The following is a 12,221-nucleotide window of genomic DNA, read 5'->3' on the forward strand; positions in this document are numbered from 1 at the left end:
AAATGGATTGCCTCATTTGTGTGGCCTCTATTTTCTTTCATGAAAGAGACTGCTCTATGTTATCTATGTTAGACATTTGTCAAGTGTACCAAATGTTCAAGTAATAAAATCTCGAAAGTCCGAGTTTCGATTTCCATAGGAATTTTATGTTGTATTTATCTTAGATGATTTTCAATTTATAAGGGAAAAGAAAATAGTAGAAGAAAGAATAGGAAGTAATAATAGTGAATAGAGAGTAAAAAGCAAAGATTTAAGACATAATAATTAAGGAGGAAATCAATAGGATGAAAATGTTAGGACCTAGCATGCCTTGTTTGTCTAGGATGTATGAGTTGATGATTTTCTTTATCAATGCGATTAGATTTATTCTACCCACATCTATATATGTATTTGCCCCTGATAGCTCACGACGACAAGTCTATTTTATTTACCTATCACCCAAATGTCTTTGAAAAGATTCAATAAATAAAATGCATGAGGATTAAGTTCTAGATGTTTGCAGAAAATGCGTGGGCATAAAAAGTGTCATTCTATGTCTAGCAATGATTTTTTTTATGAAATCTTTTCTTTTTGTTCTATTAGTGGTTACCCTCTTCCGAGCATCTAACCCTTAAAACTGATACATGCATATTCTTTTTAAATCTTAATTAGTGGTTATCCTCTCCCGAGCATTTAACCCTTAAAAGAATGTAAAGATGAAAATGCAAGATAGAAACAGAAAGGATAATAGAATAGAAAAAACCTGGAAAAAATCCTTTTGCATTGATAAATCTGAAGTACACCATACATCGCTTGACTTTTTAGGCTTGTCAGACCCTAACTAGGAGATTAGCTACTCATGGCCATGATGACTTTACAATGAGAGGGGGAAAAGAAAGAATGGATACAAAAAGAGAGAAGAGAGGAAGAGTTCTCAGACTTTAGATAGTAATGAGAGTGCTCTAACACTCGGTGTGTCGTTCTCCTTGGACTGACTTTCTATTTATAGCTGCTGAGTGGGTTTCGAGTCTTCGTAGTCTTGCTCAGCACGACTACCCTCGCTTAGCACGTTCAGATTGTGCGCTTAGTGAGCTCTTCTCGCTTAGCGCGTGCTGCTTCTGTTGGATCACGCGCTTAGCGGACTTTACTCGCTTAGCGTGCTCTTTCTGTTGGATCGCACGCTTAGCGCGTGTGGTGGGCCTAGCGGGTTATGTTTTCTGTTGTGCGCGCTTTAACACCTCCAGTTTCCATATCTGCATCCACAATTCAACGAAACATTAATTCTTTAACATTTAAGTACGAATAACTGCTAAATAATTATTTTAAAGACAATTTCTCTTCATTTTCTATTATGAAAGTACAATTATTTAGCAATTATCACTCTAACATAAGGATAATGAAGAGTGGACTCCACTGGTATTGGATAAAAATTTGAGTCAAACAGAAGCAATATCCGTCATCCAGTCCATATACATCATTCGTTTGTTTGCCTGCCAACTTTGCGACTCTGAAAAGACTCTGAAAAGTATCCACGAAGATCAGCTTGTTCATTCAAAATCAACTCATGTAGCTACTTGATAAATACAAATCCCTTTTGGGGAAAGAAATATCAATACATTGCGTACACCTTATTATGAATTGAAATCGAAATAAAAAAACAGCAACAAAATTCCATCACACTCGAGCCTAATTGCCATTTATGATATATTCATATCATCCATCAAGATCTGCATATGCAACTACAAGTTGGTACGGGTACGGGTACGGATACGGATACAATCACTTAATATCATTTACTGATACAGGCCCCACACGAAAACATTTGGTTTCCTGTTTTGCAACCTCAAAATTTTAAGGCATAGGCCAAGTAGAGAGAATAAGTATCAAGAAAACATGATAAAAAAAAATGACATAATAAATAATACATGTTCCTATTTATAAATCTTATTGGTTAACCATATATATCTAACTTCTTAACTAACAAAACTATTGTCTCCAAATCATGATTTGAGGCTTTCCAAAAAAAAATAAAAATGCTAGAAGTGGTATTAGTTGGATCATGGCCCCCTCTGCTATGCGTGGTAAAGGTCCCGATAAGAAATTAGAATTCCCGAAGTGGTATATTTATTACTCAACCAGTTCAGCCTTTTCTTTGGTAACAACTCAACCTACCCACCTGTGTTTCATCAAAAGTGCATGGTCCCTCGCATAATCGCATTGGCTTAAGGCTAACATGCCATAAAATTAGAAGAGAGTAGACAACTTCACCTTATTAATTGTTGGGCTTGGGCCATTAGGCCACGGCAAAGTCAAAGAATTGGCTTTCGGGGAGTGGCCATGACGATCCAGATCCAAGCCAGCATCAATTCTAAGTGAGGTATGGTGTTTTTTTTTTTTCTTTTTCTGAACCTCTACAATAGAGCACAACCTATATATTTCTTCAGGCTATTTGTGCTTATCCATTGGGCATCATCCACTTTGATAGGGTGTGTTATAGAGAAAGAAATATCAATATGCACACAGAGCAAACTGTCCATACAAATCAAGCATTCCTTTGTATCCATAATGCATCGATTATTATGCATTTAGGATATAGATTAAACTGAGAGACAAAAACTGTCCTAAGAGAAGTTCAGCTTCCTGCCACTTTTCATCTCTGCAAAGAAGTCCTATGGTTGAACAAAAACTGGCCACATTTGGAACCATTCGACTGTGAACCATTTCATTGAATAGCCTAAGAGCCCTATAAGAGCTTCCTTCTTTGCAGTAACCGTGAATCATGGTATTATATATGACACTGTTTGGTTCGAGGTGCAGCTCACCCAATGATTTTAAGAGTTTTGACGCTTCTTTCATGTTACCATTCATACATAACCCATGAATTAGGACACTGTGCAAACATCCGAAACCAAACCAGACTTCTCCATTAAAGAATGCATCTCGCAAGTTTTTTTCGTATAATTTAGTCTTGCAAAGGCATCAATTAGAATTGTATGTCACTTTGGAAGGAGGGATGCATCTCTCTTCCATTTCCTTGACCAAGTCAAGAGCTCCTGCTAAATTCTCAACCTTAGAATATCCTGCAATCAAAGTATTATAGGTCACTAACGTAGGCGATAGTCCATTTGACTTCAATTGATTGAATAATCTAACAGCAGTGTCTATTTTTCCAACATCACAGAACCCATTGATCAGTATGTTGTATGTAACTATGTTAGGACTAAGGCCAACTTTGTTGACTTGATGAACTATCTTGACTGCTTCCCCAAACTTCTTCCCTCGACACAGCCCACCTATTATATGTTATAACCCCATATGCAATACCTTTCTCACGCATTTCAGCAAACACGTTTAAAGCTTTATCCACCATCCTAGCGTTACAATATTCACTAATCACACAATTGTAAGCATAAGCATTAGGCACAATTCCACTTGGCTTCATATTCTCATACATTTAAAACCCTTCCCTTTGAAGGCCTTGCTTGAAAAAGCCGTTCATTAACACACCACAACTATGGTGGTTGGCAACCAAACCCAACCTATCCATCGTGCAAAACAACTTCTTTGCCAGCCTAACATCTCCACTCTTGCAACACCCATAAATCAACGTAGTGTATATAACAACATTCAGAGAGAAACCAAACTCTTCCAACATGGCCAAAAGCCGAAACCCTTTCATCAAGTCACCAGCTTCACAACGACCCTTGATCATAATCCCAAAACTGTAGGCATCCATAACAACTTTACGCTTGAATTCATTAAATACCCACCAAGCTATATCGAAACAATTTGACCTAATGAGTAAGGACAAAAGATTATTGAAGGTGTTTGTTACATGCAGCGCTTGTTTACTGACTTCGAGGGTCAGCACCTCCAGAAATAAAGAGGTAGAAGGAGAAGATAAGCTGGTTTCGAGGGTGCCAGTGCCTCTAGAGGAAAAGGGAGAAAGGAAGCTTTGCTATTTTCATTCATATCCCCAGCAAGTGCCATTACAACGGATTATATAGCTACGAAGGGGACAAGGGCCCGACAAGCACTAACAGAAAAGATAAATACAAATCACAATATCCTGACAGCAAATATTCTGTTATTACACTACACATCTTCGAGAAGATACGGTGCTAGCCTAAGGTTTGCTGGTTTGCGCTTTCTATGTACTGATGCATGAATGCATGGGTCACAGCTAACCATATTGGGCTGAGGTTGTTGCCTTCCGTTTTGGCCTTATACTTCTTGCTTCTTGTAGATCCTTTGCTTCCTGCAGTACTATCCCTATCAGTGTTTGATCTAGGAACATGACCCCAGTGAATCATGTGGTGTAGAAAAGTGAGGGAATGAACATAAGCATTGAAAATTGCTTCATAGAGAGGAGTGTTGTAGGTTGAACAAGAGGTGAAATGGGGGTTGTATTAGTTGAAGCATTAAAGAGGAGGGTGAGATCATAGATGAGGGGATTCGACCAGAGATTAGGCGTAGGATGAGAGATTGAGCTTGGAGTAGCATGTCAGAGGAAAGGAGAAGGTTTAAGATGAAGGAGATGGAGTGGGGAGTGTGGTGAAGGCCTTGATAGGTTGCGGTGTTGAACAACAAGAGTGCTTTTGGTGGAGGCACTTTCACCATCTTTTGGATGAGAATCAGTGCTTCGTGCGACTGTGACATGCTTCTTCTCTGACCCCTCCGACATCTGAAAATCAGCTTCAGAGGAAATGCCAAATTGGTGACTTCTTGTGTGGCGGTGGCATCAACATATGGAGCCACACGTCAAAACCTTAACTAGCCCCCCATTATGAGAATATTTCATGTTCCAAAATTACCACAAGTGCTTCATTATAATTTTTTAAATAATTTGTACTAGGTCTTAGGTTCACACTATTCTCATTGTAAAAAAAAAGTACAAAATTAAATCAGTTATATTACAAAAGGAAATGCTAATTATCATTAGAGAACAATACTCGCCCTCGTGTATTTCAATGTTTAGATTTGTCGATAAAAAAACCGGCCCAGAGGATACAAACACTAGCCCAACACTAGCAAAAGCCATACACTGGTACAAGCCAGCAAAACGAAAATTCCAAACTACACAAACCAATCGTGTTGTTGACCAATAAAAGAAAATACTTAGATGTAGTTTCTATGTATCTCTTGATGTTATTTTCAAATTAGAATTCAAATTTTACTCAGTAATTTGTATAATATAGATTATCATATATTACAATGAACATGGGCAAGGTCGATCTATTGATTTTGTTTTGGTCAAGAGGGTTCATCTACAATGAACATGGGTATTGGTTGAAGAGAGAACTGGACTTTATGACCGACTATCACCTAGCATTCGAGTCCGAAACCCAAATTGTTTAATGAACTCATAATATCACTGATTTTTATTCGAATTGTGTTTAGGTATCATATGGAAATATTATATTATACAATTTTAAATGAACTCTTTATTTCTTAGCATCTTTAATGATCAATTTGTTGGGTAGGATGAAAATATGAATTCATTGAACTGAAGCTGAAATTGATTGCCTCGAAACTACTACGTCCCATTTTTTTTATAAGTTTTGGCTGGATTTCCAGGAGACAATAACATCACGGAGCCTCTCATACATTTCAGATCATTTTTTATTTGAGTGTTGTTTACTAAAACACTTTTTCCTATTTTTTTATTATGTTATAAGTAGAAAGTATTTATTGTCTATGTGATAATTAATTTTCATAAAATAAAATTTGACTAATCACTTTTAGAGTCTTATTTCTTGATCACATTTTTTATCCATAATTTTGATACCCCAAGCGTCCTTTCTCAAGTATAATTTTTTTACTTTACAACTGATTGGGAATTCTGTTTTTTTAGCTAATTAATTAAAAAAATATTTTTTGGGGGTAACTTCAGTGCATGTTGGATCATAACCTCAAATCAATGATATTATACTTACCAAGTAATGATGTCTTGCTTCAAATATAAAGTTAGTTTTAAAACTTGTATTTCTGCTACTAAATGTCTCCCTAAACAAATGCTTAAATCCTTCAACATTAAGACTTGTGATTTTATCTTTCATATCGTGATATAGTGAATCTTGTGATTAAATTGAAGAAAAATGTTAGACTGTTCGCGGATAAAGATTCCGTGATAGCAACACATAGTGAATCTTGATCTTGCAAGATTTCCGATAAATGAACAGCTACTAATCATACCTCCATTCCACTCCACAATCCTTTGGAGAGAAAAATCTAATAATTCTATAATTTGATATGACATGGACCCTTCAAAATTCAAAGAATCCGAAACCTATGATCGAAGTTAGGTCTTCCTGTCTAGTTTTTTATTCCCTTCATCTTTTATGCCTCTTCTTTGAGACCTCTTTAGGTAGGCTTCTCATCCTTACTGGGGGTCCATATTCATGCATAAATCCTACACAAAGAGCATCATTAAAAAAAACTAAAAAAAAAAAAACTCTACAGAACAATATGAACACTTTCAAGACTATACACAGACAACTGAAGAAGATAATTAAATGTCATACTCATCCATCGTTTCAAGCGCAAGGAGTGAAGAGAATTAGTGAAACATGTATTTCTGAATGATGGATTTAATTTATTTAAATGGCCGAAGAAGCAAATCAAACAATGATGCTACGTACGAGTGACTCTTTGCTGTCATTAGTCAATCTTGAAGTTTTCTTTATACAGAACAACCACTTTTTTCCTCCAATCATATTTCTTTCATAATCACACACAAGGCCAAGTATACGCGAAGTTCAACTTTGCATATATCTTAAATTTTTAAAAAGTTGATTAAAGTGATAAAGACATCAATAAAGTAATATGAGTTTGTGATCAAGATATGATATCTTTAAGTTCAACAACAGACATTCATATATGCTGTTTAAAAAAGAAATCAGTTTAACTATTAATCTGGTTGTATTATATTTCACTCATCTTGAACCAACTTTGTCTAGTTCTTTACCGTTGTATTATATTAATCTGGTTGTACGAATTAAACAAGCCAAGCATATAATCGACTCACAATATAGATATCTCAGTTAAACCAACAAGCTTTTTCATCAATTTGATATCGTTGTCATCTCAATCCCAAGCTTCCAATAAATGAGCATATTTGTGGATCATTAGAGTACAAAAAGAAAGAGCTGGAGTTCCTTTCTATGCTGAGTCAAAAATGAAATTAAGTAATGAAGTTGAATCCCCAAGTTACGAAATCAGATGGCTACTTCATTTGGAGTACAAAACAAACCAATTTACCAAATCCTGCTTACCAATTCACAATATGATTAATTATTTAATTATTTAACTAAAAACACGAATTTTATAATATGATGTAATTATTTCCTCTTTAAAATCATTTTTTCGAAGACAAAGTTTAATTATAAACTGTTCGTCTTAATTAAACTTTAGATTTGAAGCAGGGGCTGTCTGAAAGTTCACAAATTCTCACCCGTATATGCTAGAACTATATAATGATGGTTGAACCACATTCAAACGTGCCGTGATCAATGAGTCTTATTTAAGCATACAAAAAAAATGTTTTTATTAACAAACTTGACTTTCGTCTTAATTAAGAGCCCGCTAAAACCGTTTGTGTTTTCTTAAGGAAAAATACTTTTAAATTTTAAAACATATTACGGTATTTCATTCTTATAAGTTTATCATAGTTTATTTTTATATGAAACTACCAATATTTTTTATGAGACAATCTTATTTTACCTCGTAGGTTTTAGTTTAATTTTCTATTTTTTATTTGAGTTATTCTTCTACTTATTTTTATTATGCCATGTTTGTTTCCCCATTAAAAACTTCTATCATAACTGTAAGAGTACAGTATATCTTACTGTTAATTGGCTGAAATCTCATAAACAACTTATTAAAGTCAGACTCGATAATTATTCTGCCCTATCTTTACATGAAAAAATTTAGTGATAGGGTGTTCTAGACCTATGAATTATATGATTATGGCCGGGGCACATGCTAGAACAAGTCACAACCGTGTTCGGATTTTTGTTGTGGAAGTAATCACACACTCTTGATTAAAGTTTGGATTAATAGTCACACTCGTGTTAATCATAATGCTAATTTGAGTATCGGTATTTTTTATGGGCATAATGATATCCTCCGTCGTTATCATCGCTCATAGCTACTAGCAGACACGAGCGAGACTAGTCATAAATCACCACCCCCACTATCCAGTCCAGGTACTACTGAACACATAAACAGGCAAAATGATTTTCAAACAGCATTTTAAAAGTTTAAAAATTTCCTGATTAATAATAATAATAATAATAAAAGTAGACTTATGCAAATAGTTGCTAATTTTTGTGGGAGCATATACGTCATAAGCAATTTTTAACCAGACTAAAAGTTATAAACTCAAGATAAATAATTCTCTAGAAAAGAAAAAAGAAAAATAGTTCCTATATGGGTTGGTAAGAGTACGACGGCATCTTAGGTAGATGAAATTTGACGTTGTCTTCTAACTATATAAACTCTCGCACTATAGTTAAACTCTTCTTTTTAGTACGCTGATAAGAACTTAACTCTTAATCGATTTTTTTTATATATAAAAAAAACAGAATTTAGTTCTTAACAGTTTGTATGGAAGGTAAAACTTTTTTAAAAGGACAAGAATCACTAAAATACTTCAAAATATTCATTTCCAACTATCAATAAGAAATCCTCTTATTTAATATATAAAATAAAAAGATTTATTTAGTGACTATATATTTATATTTGGCACCCTCCAATGGCCTTTGAGCTCAGATTTGCATATATTTAATTTCTTTGGCCTACTAGTACTTGAGGATCAAGAACTGTGTATCTTTCAGTATCTTCCAATCGCCTTTGAACTGAGACACGCACATATTTAGTCTCTTTGTGTTATTAGCGCTTGAGGTTAAAGGATTTTGATTTTTATTAGGTCGATCTGTCCCAGGCTCATTAATCTGGATTGTCTAATGATTTAACTCAAATACGATATTATTATATACCTTATACTAGACATAGAAGGAAAGACAAATTACACTGGAATGCTTATGATCTAGGTCTCTTTTCATCGAGATACAACTTAATTAGTAACAGGAATAATATTTAATGGAATTGCAGAAAATTAAGGTGAGAATATAAATAGCGATCATTTTTGGATATCCAAACAAATAAAAAATTTCAATTTAACTCCTTTAATTATTTTTTTATCAATTACTTATATTTTTTTCTCTTCGTTTCTTTAGGAGTAGACAGATCTTAGGTATGCAAATGTTTTATATATATATAAAGTGATAGATATTTTTAATGTGAAAGTGAAAGATTGCTTAATTTCCATGATAAATATACTCTACTATAAAAGTCCACTTAATTTACTTGATAGGGAGATTGAAAGGGGGAAAAAATCTGGCAAAACTGAAAAGAGACAATCAGCAGTGATTGAAACCGACGACCGGGAGATTTTCTTCCATACACCCTGGAAGGACGGCAACAAATCTCAATTTTGGTCCCCTCCACTCAACCACTCAACAACTCTATTCACATCTCACTTTCAATTTTCCTCTCTAATTAACAAAATTCCATATTAACAAATTCATCGTGTGTCTTTCGTAGTGATGCAATTTATCACTTGTTTAGTCTACCGGAAGCCCATTTTAGAGGTTTCGGAAATAAAGTACTTTGATCTCAATTTCTGAATTGCGTCAATTGAGTATCTTTTTTATTGAGTTGTATTCCTGTAGTCTACTACCGTCTACCAAAGATAAAATAACAATCTTTGCTTATACTATATATAATTCGTTCTACATGTTAACATGTTGATAAGTGTATTAATTTTATCACAAATAATAAAAATTAAAATGAAAGTTTAAGTGTCAAATTCACAGGAACTTTAATTTAGGGTAAATTTGGAGTAAGGCAAAGAAAAAGAAGAAAGATAACAAGAAAAATAAACAATAATTTAAATGCAAGAAAGATAGAATCAAAATTGCAATTATTGTGGGACCTAACATACCTAATTACGCTTGATGTAATATTAATGATTTTCTCTCTTAAATGTTTTTCCAATTTTCACCCACATGTTCAACCCAAATCCCTCACGTTGAAGAACCTAATTTATGTATTTTCTTTCCCAAATTACTTTGTAAAGATAGAATAATAAACAACATTAAGTATAAAGATGTTTGCAGATACACAATAAAATAACTCTATTCCTAGAAATACAATGTTGAGATGTCTTTTCCCAGTTCTTTAGACATTACTATTTCCCAGTGAATAATCCCTGAAAACAAATGCATGAGTGACCAAATCACACAATAACAATGAAAAACAGGAAAGAACAATAGAAATTGAGATTGAAGATCAGTTACATTTCAAGGGGGCTTTGGCTGAAATAGAAATTGAGGGGATTTAATTTCTCATTGTCATAAGAGACTTTTACACATTAGAGGATTGATATGGATGATGACTAATAACGAGAAAAGGGAGAATAGCTAAAGAGAGTGGATTTTTCATGAGAGATAGATCTAGTGTGTAGGTTATGTCTTTTTCTTCTGTTTTCTCCTCCTTATATAGGCACCAGATAACTTATTTTTCACGTTGACTTCGCGCTTAGTGCGGGCTTTCGCGCTAAGCGTGCCTTTAAGCTTCTTGGTGGGTCTTTTTTGTGCAGGTTAGACTTGTCTTGCGTGCTAAGTGGACTTTTCAATTCTTCAAACTTTTTTCTTCAAGGTTTTTTCTTCTAATTTTTGCTTCAATTTTTTCTCTAAAGCGCTTGAAATTTTCTTCTTTTGCATTTTACTAATAAAAAATAGCAAAGATGTTAATTTCTTCATTATGTCATTAAAAATAATAATAAAGTAAAGAAATTACACTCACTTATTAATCCAAATTAATTATCAAATTAGTTTATATTTTGTAGTTATCAACACACGATATCTCCTCTCTTACCATTTAAAACAAATATAAATATTTTTTTCTCTCGATATTGAATATTTTACGTGGGTGTGTATTTTACTATTTTTAATATATAGAATATTACACTTTCAGTGTGATGTAAGCATGTTGATTTTCAAACCAATATTGAAGTGGAGGTCTATTGTACATGGTGTCAATTTGAAGAAGAACGCATAACCTTAGCTTCTGTGTGGACGTGAATTGAGTGTTCCATGACGTAATTAAACCAATTAACAGGCACTCAATATAGCTAGATCAGCCTGACCCATGATTTAACTTGATTTCTTGTACACATTTTTTTATTCTGAAAGCATTTACGTAAATTAAAATAAATCATTTTATATAACTCTTTCAATTTATAAACAAGTACAATAAATCTATTGCAAGTCGAAGCCATTACGAGGTGATAAATTCAAATTTTTATAATGAAATCCATTCAAGTCAGCTCGATCACTTTGAATTAGATTAAATTTGACTGGTTTTTATTTATCAAATTTAGATAGTTGAGTAAATTAATTATTTGAACACTTATTTTTATACCAGTGACATGTCAAGAAGTTCCGAAAGTGGAAATTATGTATCTTGTCCCATCCTAGAGGTGTTTTCAGACTAATTACATTGATATTACAATATAATGAGCAATCGATACATCCATGGTCAATGGAAGAGAAAGAAATATACGTGGCTACGACCCTGCCTCAATAAAATGAGTTGAAGCTCTCCGCAATGGTTTTTGATTTTTTTAAAACTAGGACTAGAGCTAGTGGTTATGGTAGGTTATAATAAAAATGACAATTAGGTTGGTGGAACAGAAGGAAATAAAATCCATTTGTCATTGTCGCATGTTCTTCATCTCACCTTTATTTGTTTGGTTATTTATAGTTGCTTTGCGTAATTGTAGCCCACCACGGCGTGTTTGTTCGACTCTTCATTCCTTTGAAATCATCGTCACAATAACTATTGTCTATTGGTAAAGATCCAACGTGAAATGTACACCAATAGGAATTCCAGACACAAGAAAATATTTATTGTGGTATTGATATGATACACGTATTTATATCAGATGTTTTAAAATGATTGTCCTATTTCTATTGGATATGTATTTATATTAACAATTTTATTATTTGAGTATTAAATAATTAATATTATATTGTGATATCATGGGTCTAACATTTTCTTCAATTACTACGGATCAAAAATAAAATTTATAACAATTTTTATACATAAATTTTAAAGTATATCTTTGATAATTTATGGGATTTTTTATTATTATTTCTAAGGAAATTTTAAGCCGC

Source organism: Glycine max, chromosome 7 (genome assembly GCF_000004515.6).
Source record: "Glycine max cultivar Williams 82 chromosome 7, Glycine_max_v4.0, whole genome shotgun sequence".
NCBI classification, from domain to species: domain Eukaryota; kingdom Viridiplantae; phylum Streptophyta; class Magnoliopsida; order Fabales; family Fabaceae; genus Glycine; species Glycine max.